At 50.1% G+C, this 21,472-nt stretch overlaps 1 long non-coding RNA gene across 1 annotated transcript; it reads right to left on the bottom strand.

Moving 5' to 3' along the window:
* Window positions 1-3,407: 3,407 nt before the first annotated feature.
* Window positions 3,408-6,063, bottom strand: LOC148217666 (uncharacterized). Its single transcript, XR_015800885.1, has 2 exons — window positions 4,695-6,063; window positions 3,408-4,377 (listed from the first exon to the last, which is right to left on the bottom strand). It is a non-coding gene; the product is annotated as an uncharacterized LOC148217666 (long non-coding RNA).
* Between the last annotated feature and the right edge of the window lie 15,409 nt (window positions 6,064-21,472).

The raw sequence follows: 21,472 nt of genomic DNA, 5'->3' as shown, positions 1-21,472 counted from the left end.
AAATGGGGAAAATATGGGAAAAAATCCACGAAAATTGCGGGGAAAAATGCATGAAAAATTGGGGAAAAATCAGTAAGAAATGGGGGAAAAAATCCATGAAAAATGGCGGGAAAAATCAGATCGGCGATCGATAGCTAATGCGTGCCGATCGATTAGATCGGCGATCGATTGATCACGACTACCGAGCGATTATATCGGCGATCGATTGCTAATGCCTGCAGATCGATTCGATCGGCGATCGATTGATCGCGCCTGCCGATCGATTAGATCGGCGTTCGATTGCTAATGCCTGCCGATCGATTAGATCGGCGATCGATTGCTAATGCCTGCCGATCGATTAGATCGGCGATCGATTGATCGCGCCTGCCGATCGATTAGATCGGCGATCGATTGGTAATGCCTGCCGATCGATTAGATCGGCGATCGATTGATCGCGCCTGCCGATCGATTAGATCGGCGATCGATTGCTAATGCCTGCCGATCGATTAGATCGGCGATCGATTGCTAATGCCTGCCGATCGATTAGATCGGCGATCGATTGATCGCGCCTGCCGATCGATTAGATCGGCGATCGATTGCTAATGCCTGCCGATCGATTAGATCGGCTATCGATTGATCGCGCCTTCCGATCGATTAGATCGGCGATCGATTGCTAATGCCTGCCGATCGATTAGATCGGCGATCGATTGATCGCGCCTGCCGATCGATTAGATCGGCGTTCGATTGCTAATGCCTGCCGATCGATTAGATCGGCGATCGATTGGTAATGCCTGCCGATCGATTAGATCGGCGATCGATTGATCGCGCCTGCCGATCGATTAGATCGGCGATCGATTGATCGCGCCTGCCGATCGATTAGATCGGCGTTCGATTGCTAATGCCTGCCGATCGATTAGATTGGCGATCGATTGATCGCGCCTGCCGATCGATTAGATCGGCGATCGATTGGTAATGCCTGCCGATCGATTAGATCGGCGATCGATTGATCGCGCCTGCCGATCGATTCGATCGGCGATCGATTGCTAATGCCTGCCGATCGATTAGATCGGCGATCGATTGCTAATGCCTGCCGATCGATTAGATCGGCGATCGATTGATCGCGCCTGCCGATCGATTAGATCGGCGATCGATTGCTAATGCCTGCCGATCGATTAGATCGGCGATCGATTGATCGCGCCTGCCGATCGATTAGATCGGCGATCGATTGCTAATGCCTGCCGATCGATTAGATCGGCGATCGATTGCCAATGCCTGCCGATCGATTAGCTCGGCGATCGATTGATCGCGCCTGCCGATCGATTAGATCGGCGATCGCTTTCCAATGCCTGCCGATCGATTGCTAATGCACACTATTTGCACACTCCTTGCACACGCTTTGCAGTCATACAGAGGCAGGAGGTTTCTCAGTTCTGGTCGCGGTTTTTTGGGGCGTTCATTCAGGGGGATTTCCTCAAGGATTGGGACACTCCTTGATTCCATCCCTTGCCTGTCTCCCAAGCGCCACCCTGTGGGCAGAGCGCGGTACTGCGCGCCTGCCTCTCCCAAGATGGCGTCTCGGGTGTCGCTCCCCGACCTTCTAACTCTGGCTGCAAAAGGAGGGGGGCACAGCAAGGAGCCCGCTCGCTCTAGTGGGATGCCTGCGCACGACGCCGACACCGATGCCACGGGTGCGATTTTCGGCGGCGTTTCCAATCGTGCGGACATCTCCTTCAGCCCGCTTCGGCCCGGGGGAGAGGGGCGGGGCCGCCAGCGATGGTCCCGGCGCAGCCCGGGCAGGCTCGGGGCGGAGCCGGGGCTTGGCGAGGCGGGGCACGGAGGTCCCGGGGACGGGACCGGGCGGGGCCGGGGCGGTGCTTTAGGGGCGGTCCCCAGTGGTCCCGGGCGGCACCGGGGGCGGGGCCGGGTGATCCCGGAGCGGTACCGAGCTGTGCTGGGGACGGTGCTGCAGGGGCGGTGCCGGGCCCGCCTCAGGGTGATTGAATGCCCAGAAATCGCCTCCTCTGCCCCGTGCTCACACTGAGCTGCGGGCTGCAGCGTGCTGTCGGAGCTCCGCACACAGCACGGATTTGGGCTTCCCCTCCTCTCAAACCCTCTCCCCCTTCTTCCTCCTCCTCATCTTCCTCTTTGTCCTCTGTCACTGCTGAGGCTCTGGAAAGAACTGAAATTCTGCAGGGAGAGATGTCCTCTCGTGGCCCCAGGGACTGCCTCGGCACGGGCCACGAGCGCCTCCGGCCCCTGCCTTCTCCTGCTTGAAAAGATCACCTGGAGCCCGAGCTCGGGGGGGTGAAATCAGCTGAAATCCAGGTAACTCTGTCAAGTGCCCCCCAGGGACATCGGCGGGGCTGGGGGATGAGGGTTTGAAACAGCAAATTCTTTGGAATATACACCTGTCCCTGTGCCGATGCTGCTGAGCTTCCTGCCACAGTATATCCCCACTCCATGAGGCGCTGTGAGGTTATGGCAGTGGGAATTGAGCAGGGAATTCGGGGCTATGGGCATAATTCACGGGAGCTAGCAAAGCTGACAGCCAACCCCAAATCGGGGCACAGCACAGAGAACAATCTGTGTGCTGCCCTGTCAGCTCAAGCTCCTGGGCTGGGAAGTATTGGGAGTTAAATGTATGGAATTACACAAATCACAGCAACTGGCATCACCCAGAGGGACAATCCAAGGCCCAAACAATTCCTCCACAGTCCACTCTGGGAAAAACACCCTGTGCCTGCCAGGAGCTCTGACCCTGCTTTTCCTACCAGCTCCTGAGCAGTGTCAGGGCCACCACGACGCCTTTAAAATCCAGATAAACCCCAAATCCTACACAGTGAATAATCCAAAGAAAGTACTGAATTGTTGTCATTAAAAGCTCAAAACTCATTAAGAATTCTATGACAACAGTGTAATGGACTCCCAGGAACCTCATGAATGCTCTCAGTTTCATTTTTGTGTATTTTTACTCCCTCATTTGGCAGCTTGTAAAACTTATCCTGGAATTCAGAGGTCAAGCAGGATCGACTTTGGATTGACCTTCACCTCTGTTCCCACTTTGTGCAAACACAACTCGTGCCCAGGTGGGTGAACTCATCACCTCAGCTTTTCACTCCAGAGTATCCCCTCCTTATTTCCCTGTAGATGAACTCAGATCCACTCCTCACCTCCACTGGTCATCCAAGCGTCCATTCTGTTCCCCACAGGCCCTGGTGGCCCCGGGGAGCTCCCTTGGCCTTTCTCCTGCCCCTCTGCAGCCCGAGGTCGCTACACAAACAGTTCTTGTGTCCCCTCTAAATGACCCCGGGTTTTCTGCTCAATGAATGGCATGACCCGTGCCCACTGCTCATGATTCACCCAACCAAAATCAAGAGCAAATGTTGCTTGGGCTTTAAGAACTTGAAATAACTCTGAAGCAAAAGAAATCACCTTTTTCTTCTGGTTTTTATTTTTATTTTTTCATTTAAGATGCTGGACTTGCCTCTGTGGATGTGTGCTGAGCTCTCACTGCAGGGGACTGTCAGGCCTGAATGGCTGTGAGTTCGTGTTCTTCTCAGTAGGGAATCAGAAATTATTCTTAGACCATAGAATTGTTTTCTGAAACCTTTCCCCTTTCCTCTTTGTGCCTTTGAATTTTTCAGCTGTTCCCTGTTGTCACTTCCCCTGCCTGACTTCTGTGCAGCTCCTAGCTGGGAAAAACTGGGAAAACTTAGGGGGTACAGAGGTGGAATTTTTGGCTGGATTTTTCTAACATTTCTAATTTTGCTGAACTTATTTCCCCAGTGAGAAGAGCACGAACTCACAGCCATGCAGGCCTGACAGTCACTGCGGGAAATCTGACACAGTATTAATAAGTAACCTTTCCTGAGAGCAGTCACCACCCCAGTCCTCCAGCCTTGTCAAATGTTTGCAATGAATGGACCCAAGTTCTAATCCTTAATCTAAATTTATGTCAGCTTTTGTTAGAAAGATACCGGACAGTAAATCATACAAGAGAATTTAAAAATTGCACAAAGAATAACCGGCCCAGACCAAACCCAACTGCCCCCATCACCGCTCCACCCCAATTTTGGGAGAAACAGTGATACAGTTTATAAATACTCTCCTTCCACACTATTCAGTCCTTCACCGCACATCCCCAGAGAGGAGTCCCTCAGACCTTGCTCCCCTGAACACCAGGAGAGCTGGAGTTTCACCCAGATCCCACATTCCCATGGCAGTTAATCCCAGCAGGGAGGCAAAGAGGAACCCTGCATCCTCTGACATAGCCCACAGCACGGGCAGCACCAGGAGCCCTCCAGGCTCAGACCTCTGGTGCTGAAGCCTCTGGGCTTTGGCTGATCAAACACCACAGCTCTTGGCAAAGATGCCAGGAGAGTCGTGATTCTTCCTGTCCTGAAAGAGAGGAGGAAAAGAAAATTAAGTCGACTGCAGAAGGATTCCAGCTCTCAACTTCTGCTCTGATTCCTCACTCTGGGGTTTTATCCATGACAAGTGACACCAATTCAGAGTGCCCTTTTCCAGCATTTTTATTCCTAACTATTAAAAGGATGCTCATTTCTCTTATTGTATTCTTTGCTTAATTTTATTAGCGGCATTTTCATCCCAGACCCCACTTGTCAGTTCTTCAATCCTTTAGCACTGGACTTGGCACAAAGGGATACCCGTGGTGCTGCATCACAAGAAATCCCAGAGAGAAACCCCTTCCAAACCTGACGGAGAAAGCTTTCAAGGCACTCCAGAACACAGACAGCTTTTCCTGCCTTGTCAGGCCACACCAATTCTGTCCCATCCACCTGAACTGTGCAGGTGAGGAAAAGGCTTTCCTTGCTCCTCGGGAATCACTGTCTGAGACCACGGATGTCCATCCTGGGCAGCACCTGGAAACAACGTGGGAAAGGCAAAATGAGAGTGTTTTCTATCAGAAAATTACTACTACTAATAAAAATAACAATCAGAACTTCTGGACAAATTTAGTAACATCACTTTGATATGAGAAATACAGGCCATGCCCATCCTTGTAGCCCAGGTGAAAACAGGAAGGAGAACTAGAGGAAAAGCAGAGTCCCTTATTTGATCTCTGGACACAAACTGAGGCCTTTTCCCTGTGAAACCAAACTCACCCTTCCAGGGTTCCTGAGATCAGCTACGAGGAGGCTTTTGGCACTCCAAGAGCAGCTGGGTCACAGCTGGATGCGGCTTGGGTCTGGGAGACACCGTGCTCCTTCTGGAATTATAGCACGCAAATGCCTGCTCCTGGCCCCGGGCCCGGAGATAAAATCTGTGGGGTTTTTCCCTGTGCAACATTGTTCACCCCTCCCAGGTTCCTGAGATCTGCACAGAGGAGGCTTTGGGCACCCCAAAGGCAGCCAGGGTTACAGGTGGGGGCAGCTTGGGGCTGGGAGAAATCCTCATCCATTTGGAATTTTATCAGGCAGAAACCTGGCTGGGTGCACAGGTCTCTGGACACGACCAGTGGCCCTTTCCCCTGTGAAACAAAACTCACCCTGCCAGGCTCCTGAGACCACTTAGGAGGAGGGGTTTGACTCTCCAAGAGCAGTCGCAACGAGAGATGCTCACACAGAAGGCCATGCAGAAGAGGAAACGAGCGCACCCGCAGCCCCCCAAGGCGCGCCCCAACGCCCCAGACCCGGCACTGCCAGCTCGGGCAGTCCCATAAAGCATCCCCCGCCTCCGCAGCGGCGGGACAGGCGGGGCCCGGGGTCCCGAGGAAACCGAGCGTGCCCGGAGGCGCGGCAGGACGGCAGCGCAGCGCCGCCTGGCGGCGGAGCAGGAGAGCAGCGCCGGGCCCCATGGCAGTATCGGTACCCGTGCGCCCCCTGCTGTCCGCGGCGATGCAGCGCCCGATGCCGAGTTCCACGCCCGTGTCGCCGAGGGAGAGGGGCACCGCTGGCTGGGGCCTCCCCGCCGACACGGACAGAAGCCGAAGCAGAAGCCCCGGTGCCATTGGCGGCCCCTACCCAGCGGGCCGGGCTCCGCCGGGCCCGCGGCCCCGCGCGGTATCGGGTCGGCCCGCTCCCGTCTTCGTCGCACCCGGGCCCTGCTCCTGGCATGAAGCGCGTCACCGCCCCGCGCCGTCCCGCCCCCCGCGCGTCATCGCGTGCGTTCGGCGGCCCGCCCCGGGGGCGGTGCCGGGGGCGCTACCCGGGGCGGTGCCGGGGCAGTGCCGGGGGCGGCACCGGGGGCGGTGCCGGGGCGGTGCCGGGGGCGTTCCCGGTCGCCGTGCCGGGGTAGCCCGGGGAGCGGTTCCGGGAGCGGTTCGGGGGGCGGTGCCGATTGCAGTCCCGGTCACTGTCCCCAGTCCCCGTCCCCAGTCCTGGTCCCGGTCCCAGTCCCCGGTTCCGGTCCCCGATCCTGGTCCCAGTCCCAGTTCCCCGTCCCGGAACCCGATCACGGTCCTGGTCCCAGTCCCCAATCCCGGTCCCGGTCCCTGTCTCCAGTCCCCGTCCCCGATCCCGGTTCCGGTCCCTGTCCCAGGTCCCCGTCCGCGATCCCGGTCCCTGTCCCATTTCCCCGTCCCGGTCCCCGATCCCAGTCCCGGTCCACGTCCCCGATCCCGATTTTTCCCCGCCTTTCACACTGATTTTTCCCCCGATTTATCAATGATTTTTTTCCCCATTTTTTCCCATTTCTCACTGATATTTTCCCCCATTTTTCAGGGATTTTTTTCCCCATTTCTCACTGATTTTTTTCCCCAATTCTTCATGGAGTTTTCCCCCCGTTTTTCACTGATTTTTCCCCATTTCTCACTGACTTTTTCCCCATTTTCCCCCATTTCTCACTGATATTTTCCCCCATTTTTCATGGATTTTTTCCAGATTTATCCCCATTTCCCACTGATTTTTCCCCATTTTTCATGGACTTTTCCCCCCCGTTTCTTACTTATGTTTTTTCCCCGATTTCTCATTGATTTCCCCCCCCCCCCCCCCCCCCCCCATTTCGCACTGATTTTTTACCCATTTTTCCCCATTTCTCACTGATTTCTTTCGCCATTTTTCATGGAATTTCCCCACCCATTTCTAACGGATTTTTTCCCCACTTTTCCCCATTTCTCACTGATTTTTCCCCCCATTCTTCAGGGATTTTTTTCCCCATTTCTCACTGATTTTTCCCCCCATTCTTCATGATTTACAGGATACTCTATCGTGAATGGAAAGCAATTAAAGGAAGGGGGGAGGTTACCAGCCACCTGGTCAGCTCAGACAGCAGAGCTGCACACGCTTTTGAGAGCCTGTGAATTATAGCAGGACAAGACATTACATATATTTACTGATTCTAAGTATGCATATGCGGTAATACATGCATTTGGAAAACTATGGGGAAAAAAAGAGGTTTATTAAGCTGCAGAAGAAAGAAGAAAAAAATTGGTTTACAAGGGATGGCAAGCAGTGGATACCAAAAGCTCTAGCCTTACAATTGTTAAAACAACTTCATTAAAGGAGTCGTTCTGTGCCTTCTTTGGGGTGAGGAAAAAAGGCTGAGGGGGGCTCCGACGTGGTTTGGGGCACCCCAAGGTCCCTGGGAGAGGGAGACGGGCTGCGCTGGAGGAGCAGGTGAGTCGGGCATGGGGGGGGGGTCATGGTGGGTGCCAGAACATTGAGAGGGAGGGGTGGGTGTAGAATGCATGAAAAACAGAACCTTAAAAAATAGCTAAATATAGTCTAAAAGGAATGTTTTATTGGCTTGTGTTTGGATAGAGGTAGGGTTTTTTTTATAGATACTGTAAATAGAAAAGATAAAGAATAAAAATATAGAAGCAAATATAAGAAACCAATATATAAATATATTACATTATATTATGTTATGAAAATAGAAATATATAAATATTCAGACTTTAAAAGGAATGTTTTATTGGTTTTTATTTGGTTAGAGGAGGGTTTTTTTGAAAATAATATAGGCAAAAATATACAAATATGCAAAAATAGATACTGACATAAAATGATTATAACTATATATGCATATATATATGTAAGTATAAATATATAGAAATAAATATAAATATAAAATACATGTATGTAGTATGTAATATAAATAATTTATCGATTTTAATATGTTATATTAAATAGTATGTTATAATAGAATGTAAATAGCATCGAGTATATTAATATACTAGTAAAAACTACATTAAATAGTATATAAATATCGAATACACAATATAGACATATAAATCTACAGATATAAATATGAAAACTAAATAGAAAAATATATTCAAATATAATTTAAAATAATCGAGTTTTTTGTTTCTATTTGGTTAGAGGCAGAGCTTTTAAAGAAATAATATTAAAAAACTATGAACCTCCAAATATAGATGGATATAGATAAAATAGAAATAACATTAGTAATATAAATCTATGTATATAATGAATAATAAAATAATATTGTATATATGATAAATAGAATAGCAATTAAATTGAATATATGAAATATGTCTAGATTATGACTAGAAATTAAATATTAAAAAATAGATGATTTATATATATAAAAGGTTTTTTTTTTCATTTGGTCAGAGGCAGGGCATTTTTAGTTTGGGTCGGGGTTTTTTTTGGGGCGTTCATTGAGAGGATTTTATGACGGGTGGGGACTCTGGTGCTTGGAACTCTCTCCCTTCTCTGTCTGTCCCTGACAGGGCGGCAGTGCCGGGCTGAGTTGGGCGGCAGTGCTGCCGCCGTGTGGACACAGGCGGGTACTGCACCGTGCCCCTCTCAGGATGGCGGAAGGGCCCGCGGGCCGGGACCCAGCCGTGCGGCAGCGCTCAAGATGGCGGCCTCTCTAGGACCCCGGCGGATAGGCGTTTACATAAAACGCCTGTCCGCGCTCGCCGGCGCCCTCACGCCCGCGGCACCGAGGACCGCGCGGCCGTTGTCGGCACGCTCTGACACGTCCGGGAAAATTGTCGGCGAGCGGATCGGCGTCGGCGATTTAATCAGGCATCTTATGCCTACACACCGGGGTCCTGATTTTTTCCCGCCCTTTCTGCCGCCATTTTTGGCAGGTCAGCCGGGGTGCCGCCCGAGCCGCCATTTTGAGAGTGCGGACACACTCAAGATGGCGGCCTCTCTAGGACCCCGGCGGATAGGCGTTTACATAAAACGCCTGCCCGCGCCCGCCGGCGCCCTCACGCCCGCGGAACCGCGGACCGCGCGGCCGTTGTCGGCACGCTCTGAAACATCCGGGAAAATTGTCGGCGAGCGGATCGGCGTCGGCGATGTAATCAGGCATCTTATGCCTACACACCGGGGTCCTGATTTTTTCCCGCCCTTTCTGCCGCCATTTTTGGCAGGTCAGCCGGGGTGCCGCCCGAGGCGCCATTTTGAGAGTCCCGACACGCTCAAGATGGCGGCCTCTCTAGGACCCCGGCGGATAGGCGTTTACATAAAACGCCTGCCCGCGTTCGCCGGCATAAAAATAAATATGCATAAATATAAACATAGACATAAACATGCACAAACGTTAACCTGCATAGATATAAACATAAACATAAACATAAACATAAACATAAACATGCAAAACAATAATAATAAATAGAAATAGAAATAGAAATAGAAATACAAACATTAATAAAATCAGTGAGAAAGGGGGTAAAATCAGTGAGAAATGGGGGGGAAAAACCATGAAAAATGATGGAAAAATCAGAGAGAAATGGGGGAAAAATCGGTGAGGAATGGGGAAAAAGATCAACGAAAAATTGGGAAAAATCAGTCAGAAGTGGGGGATAAAAATCAGTGAGAAATGGGGGGAAAAGTCGGTGAGAAATGGGGGGAAAAGTCGGTGAGAAATGGGGAAAAAATCAGTGATTAATGGGCGGGAAAATGCATGAAAAATGGGGGGAATAATTCAGAGAGAAATGGGGGCAAATATCAGTGAGAAATGGGGGGGAAAATCAGGAAATATCCATGAAAATTGGGGGAAACATCCATGAAAAATGGCGGAAAAAATCAATGAAAAATGGCGGAAAAAAATCAGTGAGAAATGGGGAAAAATGGGGAAAAAATCCACGAAAAATGGGTGGAAAAATCCATGAAAAATCAACGGAAAAATCAGTGAGAAATGGGGGAAAACATCATGGTGAAATGGGGCAAAAAATCAGAGAGAAATGGGGAAAAATCATTGAAAAATGGGGGATAAAAATCAGTGAGAAATGGGGGGAAAATGGGGAAAAACATCAGTGAGAAATGGGGAAAAAAAATCTTTGATAAATTGGGGCAAAAATCATTGAGAAATGGGGAAAATAATCAGTGAGAAATGGGGAAAATTTGGGAAAAATCCAGGAAAATTGCGGGAAAAAATGCTTGAAAAATTGGGGAAAAAATCCGAGAGAAAATCCCCGGGAATCCCCGGGAAAAACCCCCCGGAATCCCCGAGAAAATCCCCCGGAATTCCCCGGGAAAATCCCCCCGGAATCCCCTGGAAAATGCCCCTGAATTCCCCGAGAAACTCATCCCGGAATCCCCGTGATAATCCGTCCGCTATCCCCGAGAAAATCCCCCAGGAATCCCCCAGAAAATCTCCCCGAAATCCCCGGGATAATCTCCCCGGAATCCCCGAGAAAATCCGCCCCGAATCCCCTGGAAGATTCCCCCGGAATCCCCGAGAAAATCCCTCGGAATTCCCCGGGAAAATCAACCCGGAATCCCCGAGAAAATCCCCCGGAATCCCCGGGAAAATCCCCCAGGAAAATCCCCGGGATAATCACCCCGGAATCCCCTGGAAAATCCCCTAGGAATCCCCGAGAAAATCCCCCCGGAATTCGCCGGGAAAATCCCCCCGGAATCCCCCAGAAAATCCCCCCGGAATACTCTGCAATATCCCCCCGGAATCCCCTGGATAATCCCCCCGGAATCCCCGGTAAAATCCCCCTGGAATCTCCAGGAAAATGCCCCGGGAATACGTGAGAAAATCTCCCCGGAATCCCCGAGAAAATCCCCCCGGAATCCCGTGGAAAATCCCCCCTGAATCCCCGAGAAAATCCCCCCGGAATCCCCGAGAAAATCCCCCCGGATTCCCCTGAAAATCCCTCGGAATTCCCCGGGAAAATCCTCCCGGAATCCAAGAGAAAATCCTCCCGGAATCCACGAGAAAATCCGCCCGGAATCCCCGGGAAAATCCTCCAGAAATCCCCGAGAAAATCCCCCGGAGTCCCCGGGAAAATCAACCCGGAGTCCGATGGAAAATCCCCCCAGAATCCCCTAGAAAATCCCCCCGGACTCCCCGAGAAATTTCCCCCGGAATCCCCGGGAAAATAGCCCCCGGAATCCGCGAGAAAATCCCCCCGGAATCCACGCGAAAATCCCCCAGAAATCCCTGTGAAAGCCCCCCCGGAATCCCCAAGAAAATCTCCCCGGAATCCCCGAGAAAATTCGCCCGTAATACTCGGGAAAATATGCCCGGAATCCCCTGGAAAAACCCCCCGGAATCCCCTGGATAATCCCCCCGGAATCCCCGATAAAATCCCCCTGGAATCTCCAGGAAAATGCCCCGGGAATACGCGAGAAAATCCCCCCGGAATCCCCTGGAAAATCCCCCCTGAATCCCCGAGAAAAACCCCCCTGAATCCCCGAGAAAATCCCCCCGGATTCCCCTGAAAATCCCTCGGAATCCCCGGGCAAATCTCCCCGGACTCCCCGAGAAAATCCCCCCGGAATTCCCCGGGAAAATCCCCCCGGAATCCCCGAGAAAATCCCCTAGAATTCCCCGGGATAATCCCCCCGGAATCCCCGAGAAAATCCCCCCGCAATCGCCGAGAAAATCCCCCCGGAATCGCCGGAATAATCCCCTGGAATTCTCCGGGAAAATCATCCCGGAATCCCCGAGAATATCCCCCCGGTATCGCCGAGAAAACCCCCCCGGAATTCCTCGTAAAATCCCCCCGGAATCCCCGGGAAAATCCCTCCGGAATTTCCCGGGAAAATCACCCCGGAATCCCCGAGAAAATTCTCCCGAAATACTCGGCAAAATCCCCCAGGAATCCACGGAAAATTCCCCGGAATCCAGGAGAAAATACCCCGGAATCCCCATGAAAATCCCCCCGGAATCTCCGAGAAAATCCCCCGGAATCCCCGCGAAAATCCCCATGAATTCCCCGGGAAAATAATCTCGGAATCCCCGAGAAAATCTCCCCGGAATCACCGAGATAATGGCCCCGGAATACCCGAGAACATCCCCCGGAATTGCCCGAGAAAATCATCCCGTAATCCCCGAGGAAATCCCCCCGGAACACTCGGGAAAATCCCCCCGGAATTCCTCGTCAAATCACCCCGGATACCCCGGGAAAATCCCTCCGGACTCCCCGAAAAATTCCCCCCGGAATACTCGGGAAAATCCCCCCGGAATCCCCGAGAAAATCCACCCGGAATCCCCTGGAAAATCCACCGGGAATTCCCCGGGAAATTCCTCGCTGAAACCCCTGGAAAATCCCCCCGGAATCCCGGAGAAAATCCCCCCGGAATTCCCCGGGAATATCCCCTCGGAATCCCCGGGAAAATCCCCCCGGACTCCCCGAAAAAATCCCCCCGGAATACTCGGGAAAATCCCCCCGGAATACTCGGGAAAATCCTCCCGGAATTCCCGAGAAAATCCCCCGGAATTCCCTGAGAAAATCGCCCCGGAATCCCAGTGAAAATCCCCCCGGAATCCCCGTGAAAATCCCCCCGGAATCCCCGGGAAAATCCCCCAGGAATCCCCTGGAAAATCCCCCAGGTATCCCCGATAAAATCCCCCTGGAATCCCCTGGAAAATCCCCCTGGAATCGCGGGGAAAAAGCCCCCCGCATTTCCCGGGAAAAATCCCCCCGGAATCCCCGATAAAATCTCCCCGGAATCCGCGAGAAAATATGCCCAGAATCCCCGATAAAATCCCCCCGGAATCCCCGGGAATATCCCCCAGGAATCCCCGATAAAATCCCCCCGGAATCCCCCAGAAATTCCCCCCGGAATCCCCGACAAAATCCCCCCGGAATTCCCGACAAAATCCTCCCGGAATCCCCGGAAAATCCCCCCGGAATCCCCGGAAAATCCCCGCGGAATTCCGGTCCATTTCTGTAGGAGAATAGTTTGTAAGGATAGTGCAGAAGGCACTAGTTGCCAACGAGTTACAGCTGTAGTGATTAGCAAGGAGTGGAAACAGCCTTGCCTGCCCAGTGAGGCTGGTTGTTATAAAAGCGTGGGTCAGCTGGCTGCCAGTTTCACTAAGCACAGCTCCAGCTGGAGGTGCAGAGCCTGCTGCAGTGTGGGCTGGAGCCTGCTGGCTGTGCTGCGAGGAGGAAGGGACACGTGGCCGTGCAAGGGATGGACAAGGTGAGAGGATGCTGTGTGTGGGACAGACAGGCTCAGGTGGCTGGGGAAGGGACAGGCTGGGGTTTAGCCAGTCGTACAGAGGAGAGGAGGAGTCGGTGCTGTGTGGAGCTGCCTGTGAGAAAAGGAGTCAGAGTTGCCTCAAAGAAATCTGTGGAGAGAAGGCATGAAAAGTGTGTAATGAAAGACTAATGTTGGTGCCTGTCATGTCTGTCTTGATATAATTGCTACACGTTTTCTCGGAATGCTTGAATTTAGACATAAAATGAAAACTTTATTGTAAGAAAGGAATGCATTTCTCACCAAAGTGGTGTAGGGTGGGGGATCACAACTCACAGATGGCCTGGAAGCGGAACGGCCACAGGGGTTACTGTAACTGGGCCTCCAGTACCAAAGCCCCAGTGGGTTTAAAGGCTAGAGCTGGGCTGGGATTAGCACGGGCTATGCAGCTGGGCTCATGCACAGGTCTGTCAGCACTCCTGCCCGAGGACAGTCCCTCACCTAGGGAGAGGTTCTAGGCCTGGAGATGAGGCTGAGTTTGGGAAGGGTGATGAGGACATGGTTAGGGAGGGATGTAAATGCATATCAAAAGACTTAATTTTGAGGGGTGGCAAGCATTAGCTATAAACCAGTAAGTATTTACAGCTAAAGGCTGGAGGTGGGGGCTGTCTGAGGAGGACAGGACTGTTTAAGGCTGAAGTTGGAAGAGAAACCTTGGTGAAGCTTTTGCGTTAGAAACGGCCTCACCTGCCAAATCAGATTTTTGTCTTCAGGATTGCATGAGTGAGGATGCCACAGCCAAGGAAAAGGTTCAGGTTTGGGAGGCAAAGGCGAGTTAGGCAGGGCTGCAGGGCTGGGGCTTGGCTGTTTCCATACTGCTCAGGGCAGCAAAGGGTAGCTGGCTCACTGGGCATTGGATCTAGAACTCTTTCTGGAACAAGGTGGAGAGCTGAGGTTCATGCAAGGAAGGGGCCAGGAATTCTTTGTCTGACTGGAAAATGCCAGAGGGGCAGTGTGTGACTCGGATAGGATGATATGTTCGTCTGGCGAGAGTCACAAAAGAATATTTTGGTTTACTGATAACTGGGCAGCTCAGAAGTTACTACTTGACTTAGTTGCTGCTCCCATCTGTTGCACACATAAACAGAGCAAAGCAGACGAATTCTCTCGGAGCCTGAGGTCTTTGACTGGCCCTCCAAAAATGCTGCCCGCTAAAAAACAGACGTGGGGGAGGAAAGTTGTCAGATACAATAGAGCAAGAAAAGGACACGGGCTTCAAAGTGCCCTCCAGCAGACCATGGAAGTGACCTGTCTGGAAGTGAAACCAGCAGTCTGCTTCCCCAGCCTCCTGGAAGCCTCTAACAGCTACACAGGCAGTGAGGGGAGAGAACAATTCAACCTAAAAATAATTTTCAGTAGCGTTCTGCACTGCTGTTAAAAATACTGCAACCAGGGAATGTGGTGTGGTGATAACTATTAGGCCTGTAAGTCTGGTAACTGGGGCTTTTAGCTCAAACATCTCGGTATGGCTACTTTGAGCCTTGTAAAAGCTGCGTTAAGTCCAATTTCTTGGGTAGTTCTACTAGCTCTAGCCTTGCTTTTCATCCCCTCAGTAACAAAGCAACTCCCTCTCGAGAATGTTATTTACTTTCCATATGATGTGCCTACCAATTTCTGGAATTGCAAATGTCTTTGGATACATGCGTAAATTGAAGTTTCAAGAAAGCTGTCAAGCTAAAACAAAGGCTTGCCATAATGCAGAAGAAAATGTTTTATGGAAGAACTGAGAGGTCCCTACCTGGGCATAGAATTTGCTATACGAAGGTGTGTTCCAAACGGATCTGCCATCTAAACAAGCAGAAAAATAGTTGGAATGTAGTGAGTTCAATTTAACTATTGCTAGAAATAGGAATTATTAGCAGAGCTTGGAGCATGATATCACTAGCAGCAGTAAGACGCTTTTAGCTTGCTTCTCATAAATTACTTGTAAAAAGCATTTGTACCTAGTGTGTAGCAATTAATATTTCCCCATTTTCTTCCCCCCCGCCCCCCAGTCTCAGGTACTCCTTTTATTTTACCCTTTTCTGTCTTGTAACATCACCTTCCTTTATTTTATTCTATCTTCTGTTCTCAGAACATCGCAGCATCCTCTGTCAATGTGAAAGCATTTGTTCATCCTGTCTTGGAATGGCTGTCAATGTTGCCCTCTTCTGGATCACTTTTTTTTTTTTTTTTTTTTTAACAATATGTTGCTAAATGTCAGGAAAATTAATCCACAAACACCAGCGGTTTATGTCCAAAAAGGAAACAGAGGAGTCCTTTTTGCTTTATTCGAATAAAGGGAGAGGCCATGGGACATTCCCCTGGGATCTCTCAAATTTTTGGAGGACGCAGCCTCCTTTTTATCCTATTTTCCCGGCCGCATTTCCCTCTCTCTTTTCCCATTGGCTGAGGTACTTGAGAGGCACAGACTTCCCGGAACGCCTGATACCTGAAATTCCCCTCTAATGTATAACCCTCCCTTTTAATTTTTAATTCTTATAGAATTCATAGCTTCCCCCCGTTGCTTCTTTCATCTTTCGATATCCAATTTCATTTATCAGCAGCCCTGCAGTTTGTTTGTAAAGGCAACTATCTCTTTCCATTCATCAATCAGTGGAATCCATCCCATTGTTTCTTTTATCTCTCAGTGCTAGCCTTATCTACAGGCTGATCCACAGCTCATTTGTAAAGACAAATTCAACATTCCTCTCAGCTAATAAATGAGAAGTTAGCTGAAAAAAGTAAAAACTGGATTTTTTTTTCCGGTGTGTGTCGGACAATACAGTGGAGAGAATTTGCGGGAGGATGATCGAGGATATCCTATTATAATATCGTTCTCGGACATTTTACTATTTTAGATCATCAGTTGTATTCTGAAAGAAATCTATTTTAATGATATGTGTACGTTTGCACGAAGTTATAGTTAAATATAGCTTGCGGCTGGGCTCTTTAATGAATAGGGGTATTTTTGGTTTTAATTCAATATTTTATGCTTGTGGTGTGTAGTGTGCTGATTTATTTTTTAATGTTATTTACTACGTGCGCTTTTGTTTTTGAGTGAAGGTAACTTTCTGGATGGCTTTGTATTTGAGGCAGAATGAATTGAAGTAGGTTTTTTAAAACTGATTTTTCATATGTACGATGGGGAGTTTAGTAGGGGCAGCTCTGATGGTGGGGGCTTGGTTGTTAATTTTATCAGACGGCTTTTGTTAGATACAGCTTTTAATTCTGGAAAGTTTTTTTTTCTAATGTCGTGCTTTGAAGGTGGTTTTCGAGGATGTATGGTATAGCTTTATTTTGTTTGTAGATGGTGTATGATAAGGGCTATGGTCTATTTATCTAATGCCATGTTTTTTCATTCAGGTGTTGATAAGGGAGTTCTTGAATGGCGTTTTGTGTTGTTTTTGTTTTTGGTGGGGCGTTGTTTTTAAAGGATACCTTGATAAGGTTTGCCGATGGCGTTCTAGCCTGTAGCATAAGGCATAGGGTAGTTTTTGAATTATTTTGTGGTGGCTTTGATTCTTGCCAGTATGTAGTGTTTGTTTGAGGTAATGCTGTGTAGCTAATTTCTGTTTTCTTATTAATATTAGAATTGGAGTGTTGTAGTATATGGGCTGTTATTATATCCTAGGGGTTCTATTTATTTGGTTTGATTGTTTTCTAGTTATGGATAATTTTTCTCAAAAAACCATTTTCAGGATTTCAGGCGTGACACAAAAGAACGCTCAGATTGCTGGAAGGGAAACGTGTGCCCAGATTGTCTCGAAGCAGTGCTGCTGTCGGTTCTCGTTCAGTTGTGTCTTCTGAAAATGAGACTGTTGTATTCATTGCGCTGTGCTAAACACTTGTCATTCTCCCAATGCCAGGAAACAGATGAAGCTTGAAGAAAGAGGAAGGAATTTGGAAGCGTACAAACAAGCTGAGAAGAGGTTCAGAGATCAGGGTGCTCGCTGGCAGCAGGGGCTGGGGTTAGGGCTGAGCAGGAGCAAAGCCGGAGCACATCAACCTCACCTCGTGTTTTCTCGGGGGCTTTATGGCCCTGGCAAGAGAGAGATGTTCACTGACGAGTCCCAGGCCGAGCCGTGAGCACAGCATGTTGTGTTGGAGCTGGGGTTTTTTTTTGAGACGTTCAGCAGCCACACTCTCTAGTCAAGAGTCCTGAGGTTTGTTGCTGCTCCACTTTCATCCTCATATCCAGCTTCCAGCCCTTTTCTTCTCTCTGTCCAGTGTGTCTTTTGTGTTCCTTTCTTGTCCTGTGTGCTCCCCATCCCATTCCCGTTCCCTACGGAGGGGGAGGGTGTGGAGACTGGGGGCTCCGACGTGGTTTGGGGCACCCCAAGGTCCCTGGGAAAGGGAGCCGGGCTGCGCTGGAGGAGCAGGTGAGTCGGGCATGGGGGGGGGGGGGGGGGGGGGGGGGGGTCATGCTGGGTGCCAGAACATTGAGAGGGAGGGGTGGGTGTAGAATGCATGAAAAACAGAACCATAAAAAATACCTAAATATAGTCTAAAAGGAATGTTTAAATGCTTTTTATTTGGGTAGAGGCACGGTTTTTATAGCTAATATAAAAATAAAATATAAAGAATAGAAATAGATTGGTATACATGTAAAATATAATGAAATATAAGTAGCAAATATCTATGAAAAATCTAGTGTATAATAGAAATAATGCAAATATAAGAATATGTATAAATATAAAATAGAGCTATGAGAATGGGAATAAGAATGGGGTAAAACATCAGTGAGAAATGGAAAAAAACCACATGAAAAATGGTGGGAAAATCAGTGAGAAATGGAGAAAAATCAGTGAAAAACGGGGGGGGAATCTTTGAAAAATGGGGAAAAAAAATCAGTGAGAAATGGGGGAAAAAAAATCCATGAAAAATGGGGGAATAAATCAGTGAGAAACGGGGAAAAGTGGGGGGAAAAAATAATTGAGAAATGGGGGAAAAAATCCGTGACGAATGGCGGGAAAAGTCATTAAGAAATGGGGGAAAAATCAGTGAGAAACAGGGAAAAAAATCAATGAGAAATGGGGGAAAATTTGGGACAAAATCAGCGAGAAATGGGGGAAAAAGCAGTGGTAAATGGGGGAAAAGTCGATGAAAAATGGGGGAATATTCAGTGAGAAATGGGGGGGGGGGGGGGGGGAAATCAGTGAGAAATGGGGAAAAAATCCGTGGAAAACAGGCAAACAATCCATGGGCAATGGCGGGAACAGAGCGAGCTGTTGTTGCTCGTGCTGTGGTGGCCGATGCTGTGGGGAAAAAATAAGTGAAAAATGGGGGCAATAATCAGTGATAAATGGGGAGAAAATCAGTGATTAATGGGCGGAAAAATGCATGAAAAATGGAAGGAAAAATTCAGAGAGAAATGGGGGCAAATATCAGTGATAAATGGGGAAAAAAAATCAGTGATTAATGGGGGGAAAAATGCATGGAAAATGGGGGGAAAATTCAGAGAGAAATGGGGGCAAAAATCAGTGAGCAATGGGGGGGGAAAATCGGGAAATATCCATGGAAAAATGGGGGGAAACAATCAGTGAGAAATGGGGGAAAAAATCAGTGAGAAATGGGGGAAACATCATGGTGAAATGGGGAAAAAAAATCTTTGATAAATTGGGGAAACAAATCATTGAGAAATGGGGGAAAAAAATCAGTGAGAAATGGGGAAAATATGGGAAAAAATCCACGAAAATTGCGGGAAAAAATGCATGAAAAATTGGGGAAAAATCAGTAAGAAATGGGGGAAAAAATCCATGAAAAATGGCGGGAAAAATCAGATCGGCGATCGATAGCTAATGCGTGCCGATCGATTAGATCGGCGATCGATTGATCACGACTACCGATCGATTATATCGGCGTTCGATTGCTAATGCCTGCCGATCGATTAGATCGGCGATCGATTGGTAATGCCTGCCGATCGATTAGATCGGCGATCGATTGATCACGACTACCGATCGATTATATCGGCGTTCGATTGCTAATGCCTGCCGATCGATTAGATCGGCGATCGATTGATCGCGCCTGCCGATCGATTAGATCGGCGATCGATTGATCGCGCCTGCCGATCGATTAGATCGGCGATCGATTGATCGCGCCTGCCGATCGATTAGATCGGCGTTCGATTGCTAATGCCTGCCGATCGATTAGATTGGCGATCGATTGATCGCGCCTGCCGATCGATTAGATCGGCGATCGATTGGTAATGCCTGCCGATCGATTAGATCGGCGATCGATTGGTAATGCCTGCCGATCGATTAGATCGGCGATCGATTGATCGCGCCTGCCGATCGATTCGATCGGCGATCGATTGCTAATGCCTGCCGATCGATTAGATCGGCGATCGATTGCTAATGCCTGCCGATCGATTAGATCGGCGATCGATTGATCGCGCCTGCCGATCGATTAGATCGGCGATCGATTGCTAATGCCTGCCGATCGATTAGATCGGCGATCGATTGCCAATGCCTGCCGATCGATTAGCTCGGCGCTCGATTGATCGCGCCTGCCGATCGATTAGATCGGCGATCGCTTTCCAATGCCTGCCGATCGATTGCTAATGCACACTATTTGCACACTCCTTGCACACCCTTTGCACTCATACAGAGGCAGGAGGTTTCTCAGTTCTGGTCGCGGTTTTTTGGGGCGTTCATTCAGGGGGATTTCCTCAAGGATTGGGACACTCCTTGATTCCATCCCTTGCCTGTCTCCCAAGCGCCACCCTGTGGGCAGAGCGCGGTACTGCGCGCCTGCCTCTCCAAGATGGCGTCTCGGGTGTCGCTCCCCGACCTTCTAACTCTGGCTGCAAAAGGAGGGGGGGCACAGCAAGGAGCCCGCTCGCTCTAGTGGGATGCCTGCGCACGACGCCGACACCGATGCCACGGGTGCGATTTTCGGCGGCGTTTCCAATCGTGCGGACATCTCCTTCAGCCCGCTTCGGCCCGGGGGAGAGGGGCGGGGCCGCCAGCGATGGTCCCGGCGCAGCCCGGGCAGGCTCGGGGCGGAGCCGGGGCTTGGCGAGGCGGGGCACGGAGGTCCCGGGGACGGGACCGGGCGGGGCCGGGGCGGTGCTTTAGGGGCGGTCCCCAGTGGTCCCGGGCGGCACCGGGGGCGGGGCCGGGTGATCCCGGAGCGGGTTACCGAGCTGTGCTGGGGACGGTGCTGCAGGGGCGGTGCCGGGCCCGCCTCAGGGTGATTGAATGCCCAGAAATCGCCTCCTCTGCCCCGTGCTCACACTGAGCTGCGGGCTGCAGCGTGCTGTCGGAGCTCCGCACACAGCACGGATTTGGGCTTCCCCTCCTCTCAAACCCTCTCCCCCTTCTTCCTCCTCCTCATCTTCCTCTTTGTCCTCTGTCACTGCTGAGGCTCTGGAAAGAACTGAAATTCTGCAGGGAGAGATGTCCTCTCGTGGCCCCAGGGACTGCCTCGGCACGCGCCACGAGCGCCTCCGGCCCCTGCCTTCTCCTGCTTGAAAAGATCACCTGGAGCCCGAGCTCGGGGGGGTGAAATCAGCTGAAATCCAGGTAACTCTGTCAAGTGCCCCCCAGGGACATCGGCGGGGCTGGGGGATGAGGGTTTGAAACAGCAAATTCTTTGGAATATACACCTGTCCCTGTGCCGATGCTGCTGAGCTTCCTGCCACAGTATATCCCCACTCCATGAGGCGCTGTGAGGTTATGGCAGTGGGAATTGAGCAGGGAATTCGGGGGCTATGGGCATAATTCACGGGAGCTAGCAAAGCTGACAGCCAACCCCAAATCGGGGCACAGCACAGAGAACAATCTGTGTGCTGCCCTGTCAGCTCAAGCTCCTGGGCTGGGAAGTATTGGGAGTTAAATGTATGGAATTACACAAATCACAGCAACTGGCATCACCCAGAGGACAATCCAAGGCCCAAACAATTCCTCCACAGTCCACTCTGGGAAAAACACCCTGTGCCTGCCAGGAGCTCTGACCCTGCTTTTCCTACCAGCTCCTGAGCAGTGTCAGGGCCACCACGACGCCTTTAAAAATCCAGATAAACCCCAAATCCTACACAGTGAATAATCCAAAGAAAGTACTGAATTGTTGTCATTAAAAGCTCAAAACTCATTAAGAATTCTATGACAACAGTGTAATGGACTCCCAGGAACCTCATG

Source organism: Sturnus vulgaris, unplaced genomic scaffold (assembly GCF_052056855.1).
Source record: "Sturnus vulgaris isolate bStuVul1 unplaced genomic scaffold, bStuVul1.hap1 Scaffold_504, whole genome shotgun sequence".
Classification (NCBI taxonomy): domain Eukaryota; kingdom Metazoa; phylum Chordata; class Aves; order Passeriformes; family Sturnidae; genus Sturnus; species Sturnus vulgaris.
This window is presented reverse-complemented; position numbering and strand designations above follow the sequence as displayed.